Source organism: Macaca mulatta, chromosome 12, assembly GCF_049350105.2.
Source record: "Macaca mulatta isolate MMU2019108-1 chromosome 12, T2T-MMU8v2.0, whole genome shotgun sequence".
Classification (NCBI taxonomy): Eukaryota; Metazoa; Chordata; class Mammalia; order Primates; family Cercopithecidae; genus Macaca; species Macaca mulatta.
Window position 1 is genome coordinate 114,496,608 of NC_133417.1, and position 27,726 is coordinate 114,524,333.

The following is a 27,726-nucleotide window of genomic DNA, read 5'->3' on the forward strand; positions in this document are numbered from 1 at the left end:
GGAAATACCAGGAGAATACCAATCAAGCACGTTAGAAGACCTTAACAATGAGATTTTAAAATGGTCTCAGGATAAAATAGGACAATCCGCTTGTACCTAATGCTGGTAACATTTTTCATCTAATGGCACAGGTTTGTGTCATTGCCTTGGTAGAAAAGGTAATGTAACCATGGCATGACTGTTCTTTGAAATAAGCAGTATTTTTGTACTCACAGTAATATAAATTCAGGTTTTGGTTTTTAATTATTAGATTAAAATTATAAGCAAAATCTGCAGTACTTAATTATCAAATAAAATAGAATATAAATTTTTCTCAACTTTGAAAAAACTGACAGAAATGGTGAGAATAAGAAGAGATGATGAAGGGAAGGGGAACATTAGTGTTCTCATTATATAAGTGAGAAGTAAAGAATTAGAGGTTTCGCATGTTTGGAGTTGCAGAAGTGATTAGCTAAGAAATAGAGAGTGGTGATAACTGAGTAATAGATGGAGAAGCTGAAATTTAAATAAATTTAAGGTTGATATAATTTTAAAAGTGTCATAGGTATAGTCCTTAGAGCTATCAGAACGACCACAAAGAAACCTAACATTGGTTTTTGGTTTGCTTTCGTTTGATTTTTAAAAATAATGAATCTGGTGTGGGAAAGAGGCAGGACACAGAGTTTTATATTTGATAAAACTGTATTTCAAATATGTATGTGAACCATGTCTTTTTGTCTTCTAAGTACCATATCTTAGATTGATATTTAGTTGGATTCAACTTTAAAAAATCACTGTATTTCCATCTTATCTCCAGACCTAAATAGACATAATAACCCAGGTTACCACTGCCATCAAGTGGTGCTTTAGTGGCATTAAGTTACAGAAAACCTTAAGTAACCAAAATAATCAAATCTATTTGAATGAAGAGAAATATTGTACCTTGCCTTCAGTTTGAATGGTGCCCAAATTACAGTATCTAGAACTCTAAGAATAACACTTACCCAAGAGCCTAAAACCATAGGAATTGATCATGCTAAATGATCCTATTTTGTTCACATTAACTTTGTTAATGTAGACAGCTGAATGTGAGAAATAATGATCTGACTAATGTTAATCCTAATGGTAATATCTTGATTTAATTAATACTTTTTATTTTTTGCAAGTTTTCAAAGTTGAACAGACAGTTAAACATACAAATCCTGGAACCAGATTGTCCAACATGGATGGCTTCAAAACTTACAAAATGTATAGTCTTTGGCAGTTTATTAAAATTCTCTGTACCTCAGTTTCCTTCTTTGAAAAATGGAAAAAATACTATTAATATATGTGAAGAGTTTAGAACCACGCCCAGGAAAAGCCTCAGGTGTTTTTATATGAATCTATTATTTAGCCTTAAAAAAAAAAAAAAAAAAAAAAACCAGTGAAGTTAGGACACTATGACTCTATAGTATTCCCATATAAAAGATTCAAAAACAGAACTAGAGATTTTCTCTTTACTATGGTAAAGTTAGGAGCTCCAAACTAATCTTTGTTACAAAATGTTGTAAATAACTCAACCAACAATTAGAGGATTACTCTAAACAAAGACTGAAAACTTAGATTTCTAATGTAGAAAAATAATACATATTAATGACCACAAATGTATTTTCCCTAACTGCACTTGAAATATGTTTATATTTTGTGTTTTTTTCTGTTTTGTACACATGATATATTTAATGAGGTATTTTAAATGAGGACTGAGTAAGGCCTTCCTCTGTGTTGCCTACTGTTTTGCACAATCCCCAACCATTCCACCCTCACCCTAGCTTCCTTTGTTCTCACATAAAACTTTAAAATTTGATTAAATAATAATTGCTTTCAGAGGACCTATTATGTTCCATAAGCTTTACATAGTTGATTTCATTTGATCTTTACAATAAAAATTGTACTCTGCCGTCTGCACTTTTGTGTCTCCACATACTTTTTTAAAGAAATAATCATCTTGATGTAATTGAATAACTTAAGATATTGATATATGAGTGTTGCATTACAATTATATAACAACTATATAAATATTTTAAAATAAGCAACTGAAGAGCATAAATAAAATATATTCTTTGGTATTTTCCATTGTTCCTGTGACTACTACCATGTGAATAACCATTCTAGGCTGCTGAAGAATGAGACGTGTCATCACCATCATCCCAGCTAACAGGTATCCAACTGCCAGACACATGAATGCGGTTATTTAGGTGATTTTACTCAATATTTCTATTGTTTATGCCAATAAGAGTGACAGTACCCTGTAAAGAAGCCACTATGCAATGGGACCCAGAGTGGGTTTTTTTTGTTTTGTTTTGTTTTGTTTTTTGAGACAGAGTCTCGCTTGGTCGCCCAGGCTGGAGTGCAGTGGAGCCATCTCGGCTCACTGCAACCTCCTCCTCCTCCCATGTTCAAGCAATTCTCCTGCCTCAGCCTCAGGTGCGTGCCACCACGCCCGGTTAATTTTTTGTATTTTCAGTAGAGACGGGGTTTCACCATATTGGCCAGAATGGTCTCGATTTCTTGACCTCGTGATCCGCCCGCCTCAGCCTCCCAAAGTGCTGGGATTACAGGAGTGAGACACCGCGCCCGGCCCAGAGTTCTTTCAGTGCTAAAAGGACGTTTTAACGGGGGAAACTTAAAGCTGTACAGCATCTATTTGACCTGTAGAAGGCACCAGCGGCCCACACAGCAGAATTACTGCATTTCGTTCGGTTTAGACTTGGAAATAATAACTCTCCTTGCCCTGCACACTCTGTAGATTGTCGAGGCCAGTGGAAGCCAGCACTGACACTCTCTCCTCTGGAGATTTCACCATGCTATCTCATGACTGAGTTTCAGATCGGGCCTCCAATTCACATAATTTAGTTACATTTATTAAAAGCTTTCAAATTATTAAGATCTTTATTTGTTTTCCTAAAAAAGGAAACGGATTTTAGAAAATTAGGATACAATCCAAATTCTAAAAATTATTAAATAATCGGTAGTGTCGTAGTAAAAAAAATACTCAGAATAGTTAAACTTCATTATTCAGTGTAGCTAAAAACCTGTTTTCCTGAATTAGCAAAAAATTTCCAATTATATACTTAAAGTTACAATTGTTTTCTGTAAATATATTTCTTCCTAATTGAGTTAATATCCCTTCATTCATTCAAGTTATTTCCTTAAAAAGGTATTAAGTGTAAACGCAAAACAGACCAAGTGCATGACCTTTGGCATCAAACCCCCCTAGTCCAAATTTTACCTCTTTCACTAGTTAGCTGGGTGTCAGAGGTCACTTCTCTGAGCCTCAATTCCTTTATCTGTAATTAACAAATAACAATACTTGCTTTATATTATTATTGTGAGAATTACATTAGACAATACATAAAAATGCTTAGCACAATGTAAGTGCATAGAATAAAGTCTTGGCAAACAATGATTCCATTACTGAATAGATACTATTAGTTGTGATTAGTTTATTAATAGTTTTTGTGTAGTGCTTGTTGCAAGGAAAATAATTTCTCTGATGTGTCAATACACTATAATTTATACAGTTTCTAGGAAATCCTTAGCCACATTTACTTTTGTCTTGAAGATTTATTTTCAGTCAAAGAAGACAATATTCTTAGGCCTAGTGAAGAGTGTAGCTACTAAACCATGCATTTTCAAATATACATTTTAAGATAGTAAATAGAAATTTGTTCTCTTGAAATTTTGGAAGCTTAATTCTTGTAATTTTATAAGTAATTAGGTGGCTATGAATAAATAATTCATTAATTGAATATAAACAGCTTAATTTTTGTCTGAATTATGCAAAAGTATGAATTGCAAAACCTTCATCAAGTTTAGAGAAATCTATTACTAAAATAAGAATATGGAAGAAGAGGCATATAAGCTTAAGTTCAAAACAATAATCATGAAATGAGAAAAAGAAAGATATCCTATAATTACAAATGAAGATAAATCAGACCTGTCGATAATATTTATACATCAAGTTACAGATCATTAAAACGATAAAAGAAAACTGCAAGACATATGAGTGGAAATAGATAGGGACACAATTGATAGTAGAATCGTCACATCTGTCAGCTCAGACACAGAACTATACAAAAAGTACAGACTATAAATAAAAAATAGCTAAGTAGGTCTTAGAGTTATATATCAAAATCAGTACATTGAAAATTAACTGGCCTATTTATTAACCATTCACTGCAAAATAAATTGCTAATAAATGTCAAAGAGTAATTTTATATTCACTATTATTGTTGCTGATAATAACAGTAACAATACTATAACCTAGCAATTAACATATAAGACCTACACACAAGAAATTTTTAAAAACAATTGAGTGGCTTGAAGAAAACATATTCTTTGAAATTTTCAATTGCCCTGTGAGCACTATCCTGTGAAAAGTTCAGGCTAGCTTGCTGGAGAATGAAGACATAGCATCACCTTCACCCAACTAACATCTAGCCAATAATGAAGCTATAGATTATAAAGCTATTCTTGACACTCCAGGCCAAGATGAGCTGCCAGCTGACCACAGAATTATCATGCAGCTGACCCATGAAAATAATAAACATTTGCTGTTTTAAGCTACTGAGTTTTTGGCCAGCTTATTCTAACTGATACTTCCTCTTAGGCAAGAGCCAAGACAAGCTCAGGCTGGCTTACTCTTGACATGGCCCACAACAGGTACGGTAGAGGAGAAAATTACACAATTTTGCCTTGTCACCATTGAGAGTGTAGGATGATTCTGAAGCAACAGCAGCCTCTTTCTTATCATCTCCAGAAAGCCAGCCCAGGCCTTGCCTTCTGAGTTTCTCAGACATGAGTTGCTCAAACATGGTGGTAGTAAGAAGAATAGGTTAAGCTCACCAGGTTGGCTTCCTCCAACCCCTTTCTCTTGTTAGAAAGAAAAAGAAAGCATCTTGACTTTTGCTATCATGAAGAATCACAGAATACCAATACTCTATCTACAAACCTTCTTTGGACTTCCAATCAGTTTTTCTTAACTTATCTAAGATCTGTTTAGATGTTGGAGGTGGGTGGTCAGCCAATGATGGAGATGAATATTCCTTTACCTTCTCTTTTAAGTCTCACGTCTCACTGTGGACTGTGCAGCTACCATTTTGGTGCCTTGGCAAAAATAGAGTCTAAAGAAATTCCAGTACAATGTCTTTTTATCCTGACTTTATAGAATCTTTGCACAGGGCAGTCCTTTTGCAATTTGGTTTGGAATGCAGATGCTTATATGGATGTTATGTAATGTTGTGTTATTTATTCTTCCCACTTTGCCATTTTCTTTCTTTCTTTTTCCTTTTTTTTTTTTTTTTTTTTTTGAGACAGAGTCTCGCTGTGTCACCCAGGCTGTAGTGCAATGGCACAATCAGCTCACTGCAACCTCCACCTCCTGGGTTCAAGCGATTCTCCTGCCTCAGCCTCCTAAGTAGCTGGGATTATACGTGCCCTCCACCATGTCAGGGTAATTTTTGTATTTTTAGTAGAGATGGGTTTCACTATGTTGGCCAGGCTGGTCTTGAACTCCTGACTTTGTGATCCACCTGCATCAGCTTCCCAAAGGGCTGGGATTACAGGTGTGAGCCACCGCGCCTGGCCCCACTTTGTCATTTTCAATCCTCTTGTTACCCGACCTCTCAGGAGCATTGTATATGATAGAAATATTTTTTGCACTTGGTTTCCAGAACACAATATGATTCTGGTTTTCCTTCTACCTTATAAACTGATTTTACTCATTTTTTTTGTTTTTGTTTTTGTTCAATTTACCTTGTCTTCCAAATCTCTAATTAACCTTAATGTCTAAATGATCTCAACAAGCAACGTTACTTAAATACCATCGATACACTAAAGAGTCTCAAATTTATGTCCTGCTCTGTCTTCTCCCCCTGGTTTGCATATTCAGTTGCCTACTTGACATCTCCACTTGGTTGTCTCATAGTCATTTTAGATATAATATGTCAAACACAACCTAATCCACTCCTGTAAAACTATTCTTCACTTTTTCTTCCACATCTTAGTAAACAATACTGCCATTCACCCAGGTGCTCAAGCCAAACCTTTGACATCATCTGTGAGGCTTCTCTTTCTCTCTACTCCATCATTTTCTTAGTAAATTTTCACAAATTTCTTCCTTTAAAGCAAATACAAATGTCTCTTACCAATTTCCTACCTACCTCCCTAGTCTAGGTCACTATTATCTCACACCCACATGACTGTAATAGCTTCCTATCTGCCACTACCACTCTCAAAGTCTGACCATGTCACTTCCCTGCTAAACATTTTCCAATAACCTTCTTTAATATAGAGAAAAAGACACAAATTTCTCTACAGCTTTTTAGACTATACATGTTCTGACTAGTGGCTGCCTAGTCAATCTCATTTGCTTCTACTTTCCTCTTGCTCACTCTCTTTTGGCCTTTTTCTATGAGAAAAGCGGAGACATCACGTTACAGGGTATGACTCCATTTATGAAAATGAACATATATGCACAGACAGAAACAAAGCTATTGTGTTTAGATGTGCAGATGGGTATATAGGTATAGAAGTATACAGGGAAAATGTCTGGAAGAGTGAAGACAAAACTGATTGCAATGGTTCCCTCTGACAATGGAATTTCCCAGGGCCAGAAAAGTCATCAAGGTGTAACTTAACTTTTTATGTAGCATTGAACTTTTTAACAAAAAGCATGTACTCATGCATTACTATTATAACAATTTTGAGTTTAAAAGGAAAAATTACTTTTGAGGAATATTATAAAGGCTAGTTGTCTTCTTTAATAAAGTTTAATTCTCCATTCTATGTAAACTCCAAAGACAAAGGGACTATGGACAAGAGACTTTCAATATGTTCCCCATCATATTCATTTTTATTGCTATCTTTCATTTGGAACACAAACTTTGGCTAGTGTACAGAATGTACTCCAGTCTTTAATAATTAATGTTGCAATATGCAAAGTAAAAACTGTGACATGTGGAATCAAACATGTCAGTTTTATATTTCACACATTGGTCACACTCATACATGAAATCTGGACAGGCTTATTCACAGGATCTATCTTCATTCATTGCCATCAAAGTTAAACCTGAAGCCTTTTAACTTCCCACTGATATATGTTCCTTAGGAAATATCAGTATCAATATATGTTCCTTAGGAAAATCAAAACATGCCCATTCAACCGCTTCCCTTCTCATACTGCTGCAAGAGGAACTTGATCAAGAAGATCAAGTTGAGGTCTGAATAATTCTCAGCATCATGCTGAGATTTTTTTTTTTTTTTTTGAGATGCAGTCTCACGCTGTCACCCAGGCTGGAGTGCAGGGGTGCGATCTCTGCTCCCTGCAGCCTCCGCCTCCTGGGTTCAAACGATTCTCTTGCCTCAGCCTCCCAAGAAGCTGGGACTACAGGCTCCTGCCACGACGCCCGGCTAATTTTTCTTTTTTCTTTTTTTTTTGTTATTTTTACTTGAGACGGGGTTTCGCCATGTTGGCCAGCCTGCTCTTGAACTCCTGATCTCAAGCCATCAGCCCGCCTAGGCCTCCCAAAGTGCTGGGATTACAGGCGTGAGCCACCATGCCTGGCTATCCTGCTGACTATTCTTCAAACAGCCATATCCATAATCTCTCAGCAACATCTACTCAGAGGCTGCAACCTCGTTTGACTGCTCTATATCTAGGCATCAGGGCACTGGAAGGGATAAGAAATTATACTTATATCTGCTCATATTTACATAAAGAAACTGTAGAAGATTACACAAAATACTAATAATCATATATTTCTTTGGGGATGAGAACCAAGACAATGTGTAACAGACATGTATGAGACTTTTTGGAATCATACAAATACGCCTGTTCAAAAATACTTAAATAAATGATGTTACTATAAATAACAAGCAGTATAATGAAGAAAACTAAATTGAATATAATGAAACTCGATGACAACTACTGTGGTCAATACAAATGCAGATTTTGGAAATATTTTTGCCTCTGGTAAAGTTTTGGTAAGAGAAAGCATAGATGCATATGTCTGCTCTGTCAGTTCAGAAGAGTTCACATCCTTATGATAATTTGCCTGAAATGTATAGATTTAACTGATTTCCTGGGTGAATTCCAGATTCAGTACCTACTTTAAAACATTCCATTAGTTGTAAAGCAAAATTAATGTTCTAAAAGAAAGTCTCTCCCATTGCAGAATTGATGATATATTCATTTCTCCTAATTATCTCTTTGCTCCTCAGTTATGTTTCTCCTGGAATAAATTTAAAAGGGAACCCATCCCACCTTCAAAATTTTAAAAAATAATAATTGCAAATAAGTTTGCTGTATTCCATAAAATTCTTTAATATTCGTAAATTTCTTTTCTTTAACAATGGTGGACTGAGTTCCCCAACTCTGAAAACAAGCAGAGTTGAGATGGAACTGAACTTTTCTGTACTGCTTCACTACATGAGAGAAGGCTTAAGAGTCTTGTTAGAGTTTCTTGATTATTACGCTAGATTGGGTTCCCCAGAAGCAGGTCTTATGAAGAGAACGTGTGTACACGTATGGTTTTTAAGGAAGTGTTTCCTAGAAGTGTGCGTCATGAGAGAGGTGAGGGTGTGGTCTCTGGAAAATTTCCATCTCAAGGAGTTCCAATTCGATTCTGCAGGGGAGACTCTGAAGCATGAGGTACCCCTCAGAGTTGTCCACACCTGAGAGTACAGAACTGAAATTTAAGCTTCCCACATGGAGTGGTGGGTCACATAAACTGGGTCTAGGTCAGTCTGCTGAAGAAGAGCCCTAGGTCTGGCCACTGAAAATATACTGAGAAACAAGAAACAAGGAGTAGAAAGTGCTTGGGGAAGGGGTCAAGGAAGGGAAGGAAGGTACAGAAACGTACAAAGGGATTAGGAATCGGGGTGGAGCTCCAATGTTTCCTGATGCAATTTTTCATCAGATCTTAATTGCAGATTCAGGATTCACTTATGTACAATCTGTGTACAGACCCAAGACCATTAGGTTTTTTCTAATTGTTTCTATACCTAATATAACTAGAATTCCTTTAATTTCACAGATCAAATCACAAACCTAATATGAAAGAAAATGTCTTAGCATCTCTATTTTTATATAATTTTAATTTTATTAACAAATAATAATTGTATATATCTTTGAGGTAAAATGTGATGCTTCAATATATGTATATATTATGGAATAACAAAATCAGGCTAATAACATAGCCATCACTTCACACATTTGTCTTTTTTTATGGTGAAAACATTTAAAATCCACTTTTAAGCAATTCTGAAATATACAACATATAATAATTAACTATATTCGCCATGCTGTGCAATAGATTACTAGATCTTTTTCTTCTCACCTAACTGAAATTTTGTACTCTTTTACCAACATCCCCCTGACAGCCCCTGCCTCAGACCCTGGTAATCACCACTGTAATCTCTACTTCAAATGTTTAGATTCCACATATAAGTGAGATCGTGCTATATCTTTCTTCCATGCCTGATTAATTTCACTTAGCATAATATCCTCTAGATTCATACACATTGTCACAAGTGACAGAATTTATTTCTTTTTTAAGGATGAATAGTATTCCACTATTAGGATATACCACATTTTTAATCCATTTATTTGTTGATGGGCACTTAAGATTGTTTTCAAATCTTGGCAATCGTGAATAATATTACAATGAACATAGGAATGCAGACATCTCTTCAACATACTGATTTCAATTCCTTTGGTTATGTACCAAAGGAAATTGAATATGGAAATTTTATTTTTAATTCTCCATATCCTCACCAACCCTTGTTTATCAAGGAGGTAGAAAACCTATATACTAAAAGCTATAAAACATCAATGGAATAAATTAGAGATGAAACAAATAAATGGAAAAATATTTCATGTTCATGGATTGGAAGATCCTACTACTACCCAAAGCAACACACAGATTCAATACAATCTCTATCAAAATTCCAATGTTATTCTTCCCAGAAATAGAAAAAAAAAAATTCTAAAATAAGTATTGAAACACAAAAGATGTCAAATTGTCAAGTAATCTAGAGAAAAAAATCTGGAGGCATGACACTATCTGACTTCAAAATGTACTACAAAGTTATAATAATCAAAACAACATTGTATGGACATAAAAACAGATGCATCCCCCAGTGAAACGGGATAAAGAGTTCAGAATTAAACTCAGGCATTATGGTGAACTGATTTTCTACAAAGAGGCTAAGAATATACAGGGGAAAAGGACAGTCTCTTCAATAAATGATTCTGGAAAAACTGGCTGTCCACATGCAGAAGAATGAAACTGGGCCCTTGTCTCACACTTTTTACAAGAATTAGTTCAAAATGGATTGAAGACTTCCATGTAAAACATGAAATTGTAAAACTAGAATAAAACATAAAGGGAAATCTACACAGCATAGATGTGGGCAATGACTTCTTGCATATAATGCCAAAAGCACAGGTAACAAAAGCAAAAATATGCAAACGAGATTGCATCAAACTAAAAAGCAAAAATAATTGGATTTTAACACATCGATAATAAGAATGTCTGATCATTGACCTGAACCACAGAGAAGGTTAAGTGACTAATGATAGTCTGAGAAAAGATATTTGTTATACCTAAAGCTGATTGAGGATCATCATGTAGAATATACAAGGAGTCTAAAAAGGAATAGATTGATAGAAAAAGATATGAAAAAACAATATACCAGAGGAGAAATTTGATTGCTGGGAAGCATGTGAAGTGATATCCATCTTCATCAGTAATCAGAGAAATTCATATTTATTTAAACAAGAAATTGCTCTAAAAACATCAAATCAGCATAAAGTTAAAAACAGAACTTATCAAATATTGGTAAGTATGTAGAGAAATGTAACCCATCATGCCGTGCAGGTAGAAGTGTATCTGATATTAAGAAGCAGTCTGGCGGTATCAATGATGCCAAATCCACTGATAGACTACAACTCAATGACCTGGCTTTAAGAATTATACCCCAGAGTAAAAACTGCACAGGCGGACACAGTTGTATTTTTGAGGCTATGGGGAGTCAGAGGCTATCTCGGTGTCCATAAGAAAATGCATACATAAACTGTGGTGATTAAGCACCAGGAAATACTCTGCAACAATTAGAGCCAATTAATGCATGTACAGCAATATAGTTAATGTTAGGTAAAAAGGGCTGAGGAGGATAATGAAATTTATAGCAACATATACTTTATGTGTTGAAAACATACATATACAAAATAACACTGCATATTGTGCAAGGACATGTATGTACCAAGATAACCAAATACTATGGCATCAGGGTAGTAGAAGTAGAAAAAGGAAGAAAGTTGAAAATAAAATTAAACAAATGACCTTCCAAAGAAAAATTTCTAAAACAAGGATCATGTTCCAATTTTATAACTAGAATCTTTTGAAAAACTTTGAGTACATTTTATTATATATTATATTTGCTGTGATACAAAGATCTATGTAGTAAATTAATTTATTTTCCAAACTCAGATGAATGCGTACTATGGAGCAGGCTTTGTGTCGAGTGTTAGGCTTAAAAAGATAAATGACCTGAGGAGCTTTCGATTCTAACAGAGGACAAGATTCGTATTTAATATAGTTTTGTGTCTTCAGGTGAATTTGGACCACTTATTTTCTCACACAATGAGTATGCTATCTATTTCATTCAATGTAAATACTTCGCCCTTTTGGATTCTGAGACTCAGGGTTAAATATTTAATCCAGTAGCAGTGGTTAACTAAACCTAAGTTTGTGATACAGTTTTCTCATTTCCTAAGCATTTTAGTCAGATTTTTAAATATTTATTTCAAGTGTGTATCAATGCCATTTAGTTACCATGAATTCTTTTAGAAAACAAAACAACTATAAAACACTTAAAAAATTAGCAAATCATATTAAAATACATTTGAATGTTTTTTCTGCATTTTTTATTGTTATCATATTTGATATTGAATTTCATCTCTGCAAAATAACTCTGAACCATATATTTATTACAAAATATTTCAAGGAAACCTAACAAGTTACAAGAGCAGCTTTAAGAAAATCTTAGCGTAAAAGTTTTGGTAGAAGTAATAGAATCTACCAAAGATTGGACTCAGTAAAGTGAAAACAGCACTGGAGTAAACAGCAGCTCAAGACAATAACTGTTTCTGTTGTTTTCATTTCCATTCATATTAATTAAACAAACACCTTCTAAACATATGAGCATTGATAATGTTGGAACAACACTGAGAGACAGATACTTTCCCTCATTTTATATTAAAAGGTAACTGAAGCTCTAGGATATCAGTGGCTTGTATAAAATAACCCAGCTTGACTTGAAGGCGTTTGTGAAAGACTATGTATTAGACCTTAGACCTGCTGTTTAGGCCACCTAGTGCCTCAAAACCAAAACAAAAACAAACCCTGGTTATCCATAATAACGTATATCTATTGCAAGGATGACAGTGCATGAGGTAGCAGCAGAAGTCAGTTTATCAGCTGCACGTCAACCTAGGTCCAATTCTTCAAATTCCATAATATAAAGGAGTTTGCACAACTACACAGAAACATGCTTGCCAATCCTTAAGTCAGAAATTATGGCCACATAAGTCACCCATTTTCCAAAGGGAAGAGTTTGCTTGGATGGTCTGGACATCATATGATGTACTATAGTTCTACTGGGCAGTCCTAGCTATGTCTGCATGAACAGCTAAAGAACCCTATTCGGTCCTGCCCGTAAGCCAAGTAAGAAGGGCCTCTACACCAAACTCATGTATTTAAAGGGTTATACGTATCACACATACACAGAATAAGAAATGTACTAAAGGGCATTCGGACTTTTCTGTTACTTAGCATAGATAAACTGTAACCTACATATCCTTTCTTTTGGTGAACACTGTTCAAGTTTTATAAAAAATCTTGTCAACATCTTTTGTTCTAAGTTCTCAGAAGAAAAGCAAATAAAAAATATCATGAAAGTTTATAGGTTTTATGATGCTACCAATTTTGGAAAAAGACACAGCTTCAGAGTATAGGGGACATTTGAAGAGTTAAAGCTCTTAAGTGACTGAAAAGATTAATCAAGTAAGTTGTTGCAACATTCTTCCCAGATACTAATTCTTGCATAATTAATTATTGTTTCCCAGGAATAATGATGGTTCATTTTATTGTCTCCCTTTACATCTTAATTTGTGGAAACTGATTAAGTAGGAGGATATTTGCAACAGTTGCAAATGGCTACTGAGGAATTTTTTTGGTATTAAATTGCTTCAAAATATGTATTAAATAACAAACAAAAATATATAGACGTAGGAGAGAAAGACCTGAAGTGTAATACTGTTTATTTCATGGATACATAGGTAGATATTGAATAATAGAATTGTAAATAGTTATAGTTTTATTAAAGTAATTTATAAATGTAATTAAATTTTTTAAATTAACTTTAGAATTCTAGATATCTAAATAATTCTGATACTGTTTTTATAACTTCTAGTAATTAAGAGGTGTGGTATGTAGGCCTCCATATGTTTTCTTGCTGTGAGATGCCGAGTATAAAGAACCAGCCTGTTTTGGGATCAGGCAACAGTCTAGGAAAAATTTGCTATGGTCACATGGGTGGCCTAGTACCTTCCCCTAACAAAACATGTGGCACTAGCAATGCCTGCTAAGATGGAGAAGGAAATTAGACTGGACCAAGTGCTTTAAAAAAATGACTGTGGGCTGGGCATTGTAGCTTATGCCTATAATCCCAGCACTTTGAGAGGCTGAGGCAGGCAGATCACCTGAGGTCAGGAGTTTGAGACCAGCGTGGGCAACATGGCAAAACCCCATCTCTACTAAAAATACATACACACAAAAAAAGTAGTTGGGCGTGGTGGTGTGCACCTGTAATCCCAGCTACTTGGGAGGCTGAGATAGGAGAATTGCTTGAACCCAGGAGGCGGAGGTTGCAGTGAGCCGAGATTGCATCACTGCACTCCAGCCTGGGCAACAGAACAAGACATCATCTCAATAAATAAATAAATAAATAAATAAATAAATAAATAAATGGCTGTGTATGTGACAGGCGCTAATATGCAGACACTTTGTTCAGCCCACCTAGAATACAATATCTAATGGCTGGTATTTTTCAAACCTTAAATCAGAAACCAGCAATCTTTCTGAAACAGGAAACTTTCTACTTCTTGAGTTACAGAGGGAAAGGATCTAGGGTCTGCCCATTTGGTAATGGGAAGCCATCACATCACCGTTCCTCTCTATAATTCTAATGTATTAATAATGTATTAAATGGCAGGATGTGGATGCTTATCCAGCGTCCAGTCACAATCAGAGACAACTGAGTAGAAGGTTATTTTGAATATGTCCTCCCATGAACAATAGCCTAAGAGTCTTCTTTTGAAAGGAAAACACAGAAGGAGACAGCGAGATCAATCCTGAAGCCAATATTAGCTAGACTTACCCCTTAGCTCACATGAGTTAAGGATGAAAATTCAGGGTTGTAAAAATAATAGTAACAATAATTATAGCTACCAGTTATTAAGCATCAACTATGTTCCAGAGACTTGACATACATTAATCAACACAGAAAATGTGCAAGGAGAACACTGATAGACAATGTTGATCAATTAAAAAACTGTGAGGAAAATGAAGTCAGTTATCCAGAGACACTGAGCAACTAACTACTAGAGGCAGGATTTCAACCCAAGTTGTCAGAGTTCAAACTTTTTACAGAAGGGAGAGTTTACAGAGCAGGGAATGGACCTCAAAAGTATAACTCCGGGTAATGTAAAGACAATCTAGGTTGGTGATTTGCAAACTTGAATGCGCATGGAATTCACCCAGAAGTCTTGTTAAAAATGAATTCGATTTCAGTAGGTCTGGGTGGGACTTAATCTGAATTTTTAAAGCTTTTGATGGCAAGCATTTGTTCAAACCTCATTATTTGCAGGTGAGTAAAGTGAGATGCAGAAAAGTTAGATGATTGGCTCAATGCCCAGCAGTTTGTTCAATGTGGACAAAGAAAGTATCTCCAAATTGTTCTGGTACATTTTCCAGTTTATTGAACAAATAAATGCTCAAAATGAGCATATAGCTAGAGAATTTCAGTCTATCCATAAATCCATTCAAGATAAATTCTACTCCTGCACAACTGGAACCTCATGTTACCATAATTTATGTACTATAGATTCCAATCTTCTCCCTTAGTTTCTGTTGCCATATTCAAGATTACCAGACAGATTCCTAAAAATTAGGTGAAAATGGATTTTTTCAAGTAAATTATGATTTAAATGCTTCAAAATAAGGCTTGCTTGTTTTTTTGGGTAGAGAGTAATAAGTTTTGTCATTCAAATATACAGAATTTTTTGAAAAATGTCTCAAGTTGGGAATTTGTTTACCATGACATTTTTATTTTATTTTTTAGAGACGAGGTCTCACTATGTTGCCAAGGCTGGCCTCCTAGGCTCAGGTGATCCTCCCACCTCAGCCTCCTGAGTACCTGAGACTACAGGCGTGCACCACTGCACCCAGCTTTGTTTACCATAATCCTTTAAATCAAGGGAACACTAGATACTTAATGAAGTGTATCAACAAAAATAACCCAAACTCTAACTCAATGACTTGGCACAGATTCATAACCACATTATTAATATATCTGTAAAGATTATGTTATCTCCACTCAAAGACATCTTCCTACATAAGGGAATAATAAATTCAAATTTATTATTTTATATTTCTCAGAGCTCATTATCTTTATTTGGAGAAACATTCCTTCTGACTTACGCATTTTAAGTAGATTTCTCTAGAACCTACTGCAATGCAGCTTGTTCTTGGCAAAAAAAGAAAAGGCAATTCATTTTCTGATTTCAGAAATTCTTTTAAAAATAATGTCAAAAATAAATTGAAAAATAAGGGGACCATACTCTGTCATAACTAAAGTGTTTTTCAGAGATAGGTGTCCCAAGCAATGACATCTACGGGATGGAATAAATTCCTCAGGCAAGCTGATTTTCATTTCTCTAATAGCCATTCTAATTAGGAGCAATGTATTTCTCCTGAACATATGTTACATATTCTCACCAACGGAAATGGTGTTTATACGTGGTATTCTTAGGCAAATTGCATCTTACTTGCTTGAATACATTAAGTAATTTCTTGGGGGTTTCTGAGTTGACTGTATTTTAAAACCAGGTCCCTCTCCTCTTTTGTCTTCCTTTGTGTGGCTGCCAGTTCCTAAGTAGCTGTTTTATGCCAAGTTTAATCAAATAGGATCACACCAACCCCAGCAGTTGGGTAACGTTCTTTTAAAGCACATCACAGTCATGTAGCTCTCTCACTCCATTCCGTTTCTCTCCTTTCTCCGTCCTCCCTCCTGCTGTCTGCTTTGACATGATTTTACTTTCTTGTCTTTTCACTAAAGGATTCACCTGAGAATAAATAAGATTAAATTTTACAGTTTGTTATGGTTACTTATCAGAGGAAACGAATAATGCCACTTGTTTCTCCTTCTCTCTTTCACTCTGCCCTCATCCCACACACACAAAAACTAATCACTTTACAGATTTTAGAATGCAAACAAATCATTTAGAAAATTATCATATCATTATGTTCTAATCAACCTGGATCAATAGCCATTTCCTGACATACTATTGCACTTCTCTAGGTCCATACTGTCCCCACTAGTGGGGATGTGTTTTACCTATGTAGGTACCTGTCAAAATGCTATCCCTCCTTCAAGGCCCAATGACCATCTCTTTGCATCTATTTCTGCTTTGTAACTGGTCTTTCTCACTTCAGTGCCCCAAAGACTAAGCTTTTTGAAATCAGTGTCAATATCTTGTTTATCTTGTCTCTCCACAGGAGTTATATTTGTGTTTTATTCATGGTGGAACTCACTGCTAGTTTGATAAAGGTCACAGGACAAATGTTAATAATTTCATGAAGAATCAGTGCTATAGAAACACAGTTGGCTGTCACAACTTCCTTTGAGTGTCACCAGAAATAGTAACCAGCCAGTTTTCTGATCATCCACTTTCTTGCACCAGAGTTCCATTTGCTTACAGATGCTATAGGTGCTGTGTGATTCTGCTGAAAATGTCTTACACAGATGAGGACAAAGCTGACAGAAGGCATTCCAAGGTATAAGTGACATCAGGTGGTAGAATACAGTTAAGTCTAGGAGTCCAAGCAAGAAGGAAGAGCATCATTAATAGCATAGGTTTAGGCATACAAGGAACCAAGTTCAGGGTGTTAACTGAATGCAATGGTTACACCATTTCATAAGGGTTCTATTTGAAAGTCACAAAATTGTGCTGCTTGCCATATTATAATTATTGTGCATTTATGTGTGCGTGATGATTAGGAATATACATACATTCACCAAAAAAAAAAACCCTGAAATTAGGTAAAACTTCCTGATGAACCTATACCTTAACAAAGATGATGACACTTATGTATATATAATAATTAACAAGAGTTACACGATCAAGAAACATTATGTATTCAGGCTACAGACCAATCTTGGTGCACATATGGATTCAAAAACTATATATCATAATTCTAGATCCTCCAGAAGTCAGAAACCCCTTGGTTAGGAACTCAAAATTTGAGGCTCTACTAGCAGATATTGTGGATTTGAATCAAGACTGTAGAATACAAAGTCCAGAAGAGATAGAATGGTGAAATGGAGCAATCATGACAGCATAGGTTAAACCTCAACCCTGTGGTGCAGTCTTTCTTTTTCTTCACTCTTATATTTCCTCCAGTATGTGGTGGATTTGAGCCTGCAAATGTTAAATAAAGTTAACAAAAGCAAAAATGCAGGTGACTCATGCACCTACTCTTGCAGACTTTTAAATATTCTCCATAAAACTCTATTCCACTACATGAGGGTGAATATTTTCTTTCTTTTCTCCTTTGATAACCATAATATTCCTGGTGCCTATATGATACTAGCACATAGTAACTGCTCAATAAATAATAACTGGGTGAATTAGTAAACTTAATTATGACTGAGCTGAATAAATTAATAAATGGGTACCTAGAGACCAAGGTTTATGTGACTTGTTGTTTACTACCTGGATGGGAACAACTTCTGGGAAAACGTGACAAATATCAAAAAGATGATCAATAGAAAGAGTGTCTGTTTTGCATGGCTTTTCTCAATATGGCAGAGAACTGTGACTGCACGCATACTAAAAACTCTGAAAAACTTCACAGAGGGAAGGCCATCAATAGATATTGTTCAATACTACTGTTATGTCAGACTGAAGCTTGAGCTTTAGAGATGACCAGCACTTCCTGCAGAATAAAGAATGCAGTACTGGAGGGAAAAAAAACACAGATACCAATCCCAGCTCAAGATCAACTGATCCAACTAAGTCATTTAACATCTTAGGATGTTGATTTTCTTATCTAAAAAATAAAGAGTTAGATCACCCTTTTTCAGATCTCTTCCAGTTTTAAGAGTCTGTAAAGCTAGTTGATCAGTTTTTACTTCCAAACCTTGTGTGTCTTTCTGTAAGTGCTTTGACTATTAACCTTCAGTAGGGTTCAATTCAAAAAGTACAAGTAAATGATTAGTAGCAACATTAACTGGGCAGCTGTTCCTAACTTTACATTGTTTAACCATCGTTACCTTTCTTTATTTTTTTTTAATATATTTACTTTATTTTATTTTTTTTATTATACTTTAAGTTCTAGGGTACGTGTGCATAACATGCAGGTTTGTTACATATGTATACTTGTGCCATGTTGGTGTGCTGCACCCATTAACTCGTCATTTACATTAGGTATTCTCCTAAAGCTATCCCTCCCCCCATCCCCTCCCCACAATAGGCCCCAGTGTGTGACGTTCCCCTTCCTGTGTCCAAGTGATCTCATTGTTCAATTCCCACTTATGAGTGAGAACATTTGGTGTTTGGTTTTCTGTTCTTGCGATAGTTTGCTGAGAATGATGGTTTCCAGCTGCATCCATGTCCCTACAAAGGACACGAACTCATCCGTTTTTATGGCTGCATAGTATTCCATGGTGTATATGTGCCACATTTTCTTAATCCAGTCTGTCACTGATGGACATTTGGGTTGATTCCAAGTCTTTGCTATTGTGAATAGTGCCACAATAAACATACGTGTGCATATGTCTTTATAGCAGCATGATTTATAATCCTTTGGGTATATACCCAGTGATGGGATGGCTGAGTCAAATGGTATTTCTAGTTCTAGATCCTTGAGGAATCGCCACACTGTTTTCCACAATGGTCGAACTAGTTTACAGCCCCACCAACAGTGTAAAAGTGTTCCTATTTCTCCACATCCTCTCCAGCACCTGTTGTTTCCTGACTTTAATGATTGCCATTCTAACTGGTGTGAGACCTTTCATTCTTTGCACATAGCTTAAAGAAAATCCAAAGCAGGTTGCAAAAAAAAAATAAAATAAAATACTTGAATTGATCAATCTAGACAGTTGATCACTTTGTAATAGTGTTTCTCAAAGGGTAATATTTAGATCTCTGACCTCAGAACCGCCAGAGGCTCTGGTTTAAAATGGGAGTTGCTAGACCCTATGTGAGAGTTTATGAGTCACTGTGTTTAGAGACGACATCCAGGAATATAATTTTTTTAAATAATCACCCTTAAATATATAAATCTTTTGAAAATCACTGGTAATGAGATTTTTTTTTTACCAACACAGCCATGGGCTTTTATGGATTAGAGAAAACAAATAGCTAGTAAAAAACAGAGAAAAATTACACAAATATATCTGACCTAGCCTGGCCTAAGGTGGAAGTTTTAAAGAAAAAGTGTAAAATGGAAGCTAACATTTCTTCCAGCTAAATGTTCCCGTAATTTTTTTCTCACAGCTGTAGAAAAGCCACAATTTTCCTTTTACAAGATTGACAGCTGTTTAATTTTTAAAAGCTGATTAACATTTCTGACTACAGATAAATGGAGAAATAATTCAGTCAAAACTGTTCAAAATTAATCTGTTGCTCTTCTGTTTTAAATGATATTCTGTCATTTCGCACACATTTTTCTCTTTCCTGACATATTTTCCTTATTTTTTTAACCAACCAGGCTGTGGCCTACGAAGAGTCTGTTGAAATGATATACGGGAGGTTTACCCTTTTCCTCATTGGGGAAGCTCTCTAAAGGGCAAAAGCTGCGTGGGACCATAAACTCCTTGAGAGCTGGGTGATGAATGCTCATATAATGAGCGATTTTTTTTTTTTCTTTTCCAATTGGGCTTAGATTAATTTCATTTCTTCTAGTAAGTGGATGAAGGCAGACATATTATAAAGGAATTTTTTTAACATTATCTGAGTTTACAATATCTATTTTAAAATTTGGAACTGATTAGTTTTTTAGATAATATTTTGATCATTATTGTTTTCTTGCAGAAACATTTATAAGTTGGTAAATTGGAATGTAAAATGAAGTGCTTTTTGGTACCTGGTCTGGGTTGTAGACATTACTGCTGTGTGTGCCTGTGCAAATACTTTTTACTTTTGAAGAATTAGTACTGCCCTGCTGTTTTTGTTTTTTTTTTGTTTTTTTTTTTGAGATGGAGTCTCACTTTGTCGCTCAGGCTGGAGTGCAATGGTGCGATTTCAGCTCACTGCAACCTCTGCCTCCCAGGTTCAAGCAATTCTCCTGTCTCAGCCTCCTGAGTAACTGGGATTACAGGTGCACGTTGCTACACCCAGCTAATGTTTTGTATTTTTAGTAGAGATGGGGTTTCACCATGTTCCCCAGCTCAGGCAATCCACCTGCCTCAGCCTCGCAAAGTACTAGGATTTCAGGCATGAGCTGCCACACCCAGCCCTGCTCTCTTAATGTTAGGTATTGCCATTTGACTTGCTTTGGCCAACAGAAAGTGTGTAAAAGTGAGGTGTCCTTTCTGGGGGATGGCATTCAGTTGCTAATGATTGATCCCACAGGGAAATAATGGGCACATGTGTTGGTGTGAAGGTGACTCTCCCGAGAGACACAATCGGAGAACTTGTTTGAAGGTTGCATAGCTGTTTTTGGCCTCTTTAATTGATTGCCAGTTTCTCCTCAAACGCTTGTTCTTAATTGTCAGAGTTGATTCTCCTGGAAAACTGAGGAAGATATTGTAAAAATCGGGCTGCTTCACAGAAATGTCCAGAATGAAACTCCACTGCCTTTATCTTGTGCCATTCATCCTGTTTCTGGAATCCAGTACTCAGTGTATTTCAAGTGGCTTCTTTCATGCAGTGTTCTCATCTATGTGTGCCTAATCTCTTAGAAATTTCTCAGCATCAATGTACCTTACCTATTAGTCTCTTGTATTGGTCTGCAGCTAGCATAGCTAACTAACCAGAGTTTCTCTTTCTAAAATTACAAAACAAAAAAACAGATTGTTTCACTGAAAATATCAGTAAAATTGGTTTCTTGCTCCAGTATTTTGTACCTCTCTCCTGTCACTTTAGTTATCTGTGGGACATAGTGAACCTACTCCCCAAACACATTCCAAACAAAATGTTTCAAACATTGATATGGTTTGGCTGTGTCCCCACCCAAATCTCATCTTGAACTGTAGGTCCCATAATTCCCAAGTGTTGTGGGAGGGACCCGGTGGGAGGTAATTTAATCATGGGGGTAAGTATTTCCTGTGAGTTCTCGTGATAGTGAATAAGTCTGATGAGATCTGATGGTTTTATAAAGGGGAGTTCCCCTGCACACACCCTCTTGCTTGCTGCCATGTAAGACGTGCCTTTCTCCTCCTTTGCTTTCCGCCATGATTGAGAAGCCTCCCCAGTCATGTGGAACTGTGAATTCATTAAACCTCTTTTTCTTTATAAATTACCTAGTCTTTAATAGATTTTTATTAGCAGTGTATGAACTGACTGACACAAACATTAAAACCAATTTCACAATTATATTAACATAGCACATAGTAGTATATGTTGAGACATATGAATGTACATGAAGTAAGTCTAACTTTATGTAAGGCATAAAGAATGAAGATACAAAAACATGACTACCAACAAGTTTAAGAAGAAAATTATTACGAATGCCTTTGATGTCCCCTGACAGCTGAGATTATCCCTGAGTATTCCTCCCCAATCCTATCCACTTATATCCTCTTAGAGATAAACAATTCAGGATTTATCATCCCTCTATTTTTATTTACAGTCCTACTGTCAGAGGCATGTGAACTAGAGCAACTCCATCTTGAATAGGAGCGAGGTAAAATGAGGCGAAGACCTACCAGGCTGCATTACCAGATGGTTAAGGCATTCTAAGTCACAAGATGACATAGGAGGTTGACACAAAATACAGACCTTGCTGTATTTTGTACAGACAAAATAAAGACCTTGCTGATGAAACAGGCTGCAGTGAAGAAGCCGGCCAAGACACCAAAACCAAGATGGTCACGAGAGTGACCTCTGGTTGTCCTCATTGCTACACTCCCATCAGCACCATGACAGTTTACAAATGCCATGGCAATGTCAGGAAGTTACCCTATATGATCTAAAAAGGAGAGGCATGAATAATCCACCCCTTGTTTAGTATATCAAGAAATAACCATAAAAATGGGCAACCAGCAGCCCTTGGGGCTGCTCTGCCTATGAAGTACCCATTCTTTTATTCCTTTACTTTTCTAATAAACTTGCTTTCACTTGACCCTGTGGAGTTGCCCTGAATTCTTTCTTGTGTTAGATCCAAGAATCCTCTGTTGGTGTCTAGCTTGGGACCCCTTTCCTGTAACACTACCACATATATTTGTACTAAGTTTTTGGTTTTTCTGAACTTGGATGCTTTTGAACTTTATACAAATGAAATTATACAATGAGTATCCATGTACATCTTATGTTTCCACTCGATATTATAATCAAGATTCATTCAGTTCTCTGGATATAGTTCATAATCATTTATTTCTCCACTGTAAAAATTCTACTGTACATTGCTCTACTGTAAAACATATATATATATTCATTCCAGTATTGATTGACATTTGGTTTTATTCAATTTCAGTTTTTTAAAAATTGCAGATAATGTTTATATTATTTTGTTTTATTCAGTTTTATATCAGGATTTTTAAAATAATTGTAGATTATGCTTATTTGAATAGTCCCCTGCATACACTTTAAAGTCACAGACTATTGCAATGAACCATACAACTAGTTGTTACTGAATTAAGTTTGAAAAATCTGGTTTGGTCGTGGTAGGTCACTGCAGAGGCAATTTGGTGCAGAATATTTTATGGATGCACACCATATCTAAGAGCCCTGAGTGATTCCATAAATTATCATAGCAAATAAAGATAATTTGAGATAAAGAAGAGAGGAAAATGGCTTCAGCAATCCCCACAGAACAAAACTGAAGAGTTGCTTTAGGAGTGGAGGCAACTGGAGAATGAGAGTTCACGGAAGAATGAATCAGCCTGGATGCTGAAATATATAAAGAGCAAAGCCCCTTCATGAACCAGCTAGAGTAGAGGCCAGTGTAGTTAAAACCTTGGGGAAGGGGATGAATGATACTCCATGGGTTAGGTGGAAAGTACCAGACAAGAAAATTGCAAGTACACAAGAGGTAATGAGCCTTGAATCAGAAAAGGTTTAAGAAATACAAATATATATATATATATATATATATATATATATATATATATATTTTCTTTCAAAGGAAGAAGGAATAACTTTATAGATAATAATAATTGGCACCTTTAACAATAACTTCACTATAAATTCGTTGCTTCATTTTGTAAAACACCTTGAAATGTTTACATATGGAAATTGGTAGTAGGAGCTAAATAACAAAGGCCAATAGAAGTGTGGTAATTAGGAATTTGAAAGGGAGAGAGAGAATTTAAGGAGCCTTGAAGCTATATGGAGAGAGTGAAAATTGGAGTAGAAGAGCAACTAAAAGCATCCTGGAAAACATAACTATACAAAAGCATTTTTAGATTGGGCGATGTCCACTCCTCCCTTACGTCCCATATGGGCTCTTCATAAAGTTTTGTGTTATCTTCACAGTTTTTATATGAAGGGATCTTCAGAGGGGACCTAGCAGTTACTGAGCTATTCATCTCAGCTCCCCCTAGTGTAATACAGATCACACATAAAGATAGAGGAAGAAGCACATGAGATTACAGAAGCGTAAATTCCTGAAATCTAGTCATTACAATTCCTTAGGCCATGGAATTGGCATTTTATGGTAAGCATACCTAGATTTCATGGGGCAGGAAGGCCCCAGCTGACACACTGATAATACTAATTTACATCCTTAAAGAAAGGTTAATTAATATTTTAGTTACAGAAGGGATTATGATGCTTTCTCATTGCAAAAAAAAAAAAAAAAAAAAAAAAAAAAATCCAAACACAAATTAAATAAATAAAAAGGAAAGTTTCTCATCAAACCTTCTCCATATTTCCCCCATCTCAGTATCAGCCCAGAGGTATTCATGGATATTTACTTGATCAATTTCCTTCTTGAGCATTTTCTTTCTATTTTCATACATATGTTGTATTCAGTAGGCCTTTTTAGTATCTATAAAAGGCTCTTTTTTTCTCATGCAATCTTTTCACCAAGAGCTTACAAATGTGAAATTCTGTACTTTCTGTGTTAGAAGGTTGTCTGGGTCAAAAGGGGCAGCCCTCTTACGAGTGAGACCCTAATTTAGACTTCTGGATGTATCCCCAAATTATGATTTATTTCCATATTTTGAATAAAGCTCTTTCCATAGTCTGAAGAGAGCAATTTTTGTGATTGCCCCTTAATGGAATATTGACACAATATAAGCCATTGCTAACAGAATGACTGGAAAAGTGGGTACAGACAGCAGGGAACTTTTCTGTTCTTTTCCCTACTTGGATAGAATCTTATTTTCAAGTGTGACTTTGGATGAAGTGCTCCTAGTCACTCTTAAGGCTGCTATCTACATTCTTAGAAGTTCCTTAGGGAATATTTCATTGCCTCTATTTCCGTGTTTGAAACTAGGACTATCCAGTTTTAGAATAGCTTAACCAAATCATTTTGCCTATAATTTCCTTTGTGGGTATGCAGAGGAATATGTAATAAAAATCTCTCTGAATAAACCCAAATATTCTCCTTTTCAATAATTAGAAAATAAAAATTCTAATTGAAAGCATTGTATCAGAGTTAAATGATCAATGTTTTATTTTTTTTAGTGGTACACAAGATATTGTGCATCTTATAATTTATAACATCTTAGATTTAATGAAATATGGTATTTTAGTCTTCATTGTAGCTATAGGACAAGCATATGAGCCAGTATCCTACAGTAAAATAAACCTACATGAGACTTTGTGTCAGATCTGACCTATGTGAATGAACAGGTTTCTGTTTTTGGTGAGTTGAGTGTGGCTGATACGGCATTGTGCTGGAGTTGATTGTGGCTGCTATTTGGGCTTGTGGTGCATGGTGGTTCAGAAAGTGCACTGGAAGCTTGGTTCTAATCTGTTCTTCAGCAACTCAGTGATTCTGTGAGCCATCTAACATCCACAAACAAATTCCTTTAATGTAGAGACTAGCCGGAGCAGATTTTGCTGTTTGCAATTAAGAACACTAATCAATACATAAACTATATTTGAGAATGCAGCCTATAATACAATTGCTGGAAAAAGGACTAACAATGTGAGAATGTGTACACATTGAGAATGTTTGCATACACTAATACCTTAAAAGATGCCCAAACTGTGATCCTCCTTGAGGTAAGAGACTGATAAGAAAGGAATGAAAGTTGTTAACATTTTATTCTGTGTTGTAGGAATTTATTACAGTGAAGATTATTGCTTTTATAACTTAAAAAGTGATAAGGTTTAAAAATAGAAATGGCCTCTTTCAAGGCAACAAGTCTTTCTTCTGAGGCTTTTGGCTATAGACTTACTGGAAGTGATTTAGATTCTATGGGGTTACTTTTTGTGAGAATAAGCACCCAGTCCAGTGCAGGTGGCTCTTCAGAACACTGTTGCCAAGTCTGCTCATATAATTTAGGGTCCCCATTTGGACACATGCACTCATTTGGCTGGAACAACAAATTTACATGTTTTTGCATAGGCTTAGCCACATCATTCCTTAAAAATATGTGTGTGTAATGGATTTTGTATAAGGGAACAATAGAAAGTTTTCCTTTTTCTTGTTTTATTTTTCTGACATTTATTAACTTACATGTGGTATCTTTGAAATAAAAAGTTTTCCATACGCCAAAGAATGAACCTAGATTTATCGAATATATTGATTATAAATGAAATAAATATTCATTACTGGAAGAATTACCATATTTAGACCTCATGTAAAGCAATAGTCAATTGTATTGCAGAACCAATTCAGAAGTACAGCTCAGAAATAAGCCTACAAGTAGACAAAACTCAGCTTTGTTTTGACACTGAGAAATCTGAGGACAATTATCTCAGAACAAATCAAAACCTTTCTCACCATTTTAAGTTATTAAAAAGTACCTGTCAAAAGCTTCTGGCTAACTCTCAAGAAAAGCTGTTTAACTTCAAGAAATGCTAAAGTAAATTAAAGGAAAAACAAAATGATAGATTCTGCTAAATAAGAAATGCAAAAAATACTCTGTATTATTTGCTGTGCTTGGATATTTTGTGAACAATCCTAAAGGTGCTAGTGGTTAAAATCATGTTATGAAAAGCAGTATGTACCAGTAATGCTAAATATGCATACTTGCCAATGGCCAAAGTAAATTAAATTAAAATAAATCTTTATACATACTTTAAATATGAAGAAAATATAAACTTTGTGATGTTAAACAAGGAGACAGTTTAGGATAATATGAAAAAATCATGTTGCTATTAGATAGAGAATAAAGTGTTTGCGTGTATTTACTGTAATATTTTCTAAGCTGCATCCCCGCCCACCAATGTGCTGATATTGAAATGTTGATGATTTGATTCAAAAACAGCATCTTAGATCAAGGGTAAGTCCTTTTCCTAATAGGCCACTAAGCTTGTGTTTGTTGCTAATTTCACTGAAGCATAATACAGTTTTAAAATTGCCTTTTATTTGAACCTTTTCAAAAAATGTTAATTAGGCCCCCACCAATTTCAAGCTTGTATTGTAATTCTACATGTAGACAAATGGAGTGTCTTATTGATTTTTGTATTCTCTAGATTATAGATTAGTACAATGACAAAAATGCTTATTTACAAAATGTTTTATGATTGACAATTAGTGCATAGCTTTCCTGCAGACACTTATCATCTTGGCTATAACACAATAATGCAATTAGTTTATTATTCAGTACCTAGCAGATTAATGTTCCTGCTTCCACAGAAACCTAAGCTTTGGTTACTGTGATATACAAATGTGAAAATACAAATGTGTTATCTCTTTCTCTTGGAAGGTAGTAATTTTGCCTCAATTCAGAGATATAATATTCAATACCTGGTATAAATGTGTGCTATTTAAGAGTCTACAAAGTTGTACTGATACGCATAAATTTTGCCGTATGATATTTTTATGGAAATTGAGAAAAAATCAGTGTCTTCTTATTTAATAATCTTATCTTCTTTTTAAATTTTACATTATGAAAATTTCTCAGATACCAGAAATTACATTAATCATTTTGGGCAAATAGTATTTTCTCGGGCAAATTAAATTTCATTTTAAATTGTTAGCTACTTAAACATTATCAAGTGCCATTGCTAAAGCACAAATGTTATTAGTTCCAAAAATCTTATATATACTTATATTAATTTTGCTCTATAATTCCAAATTA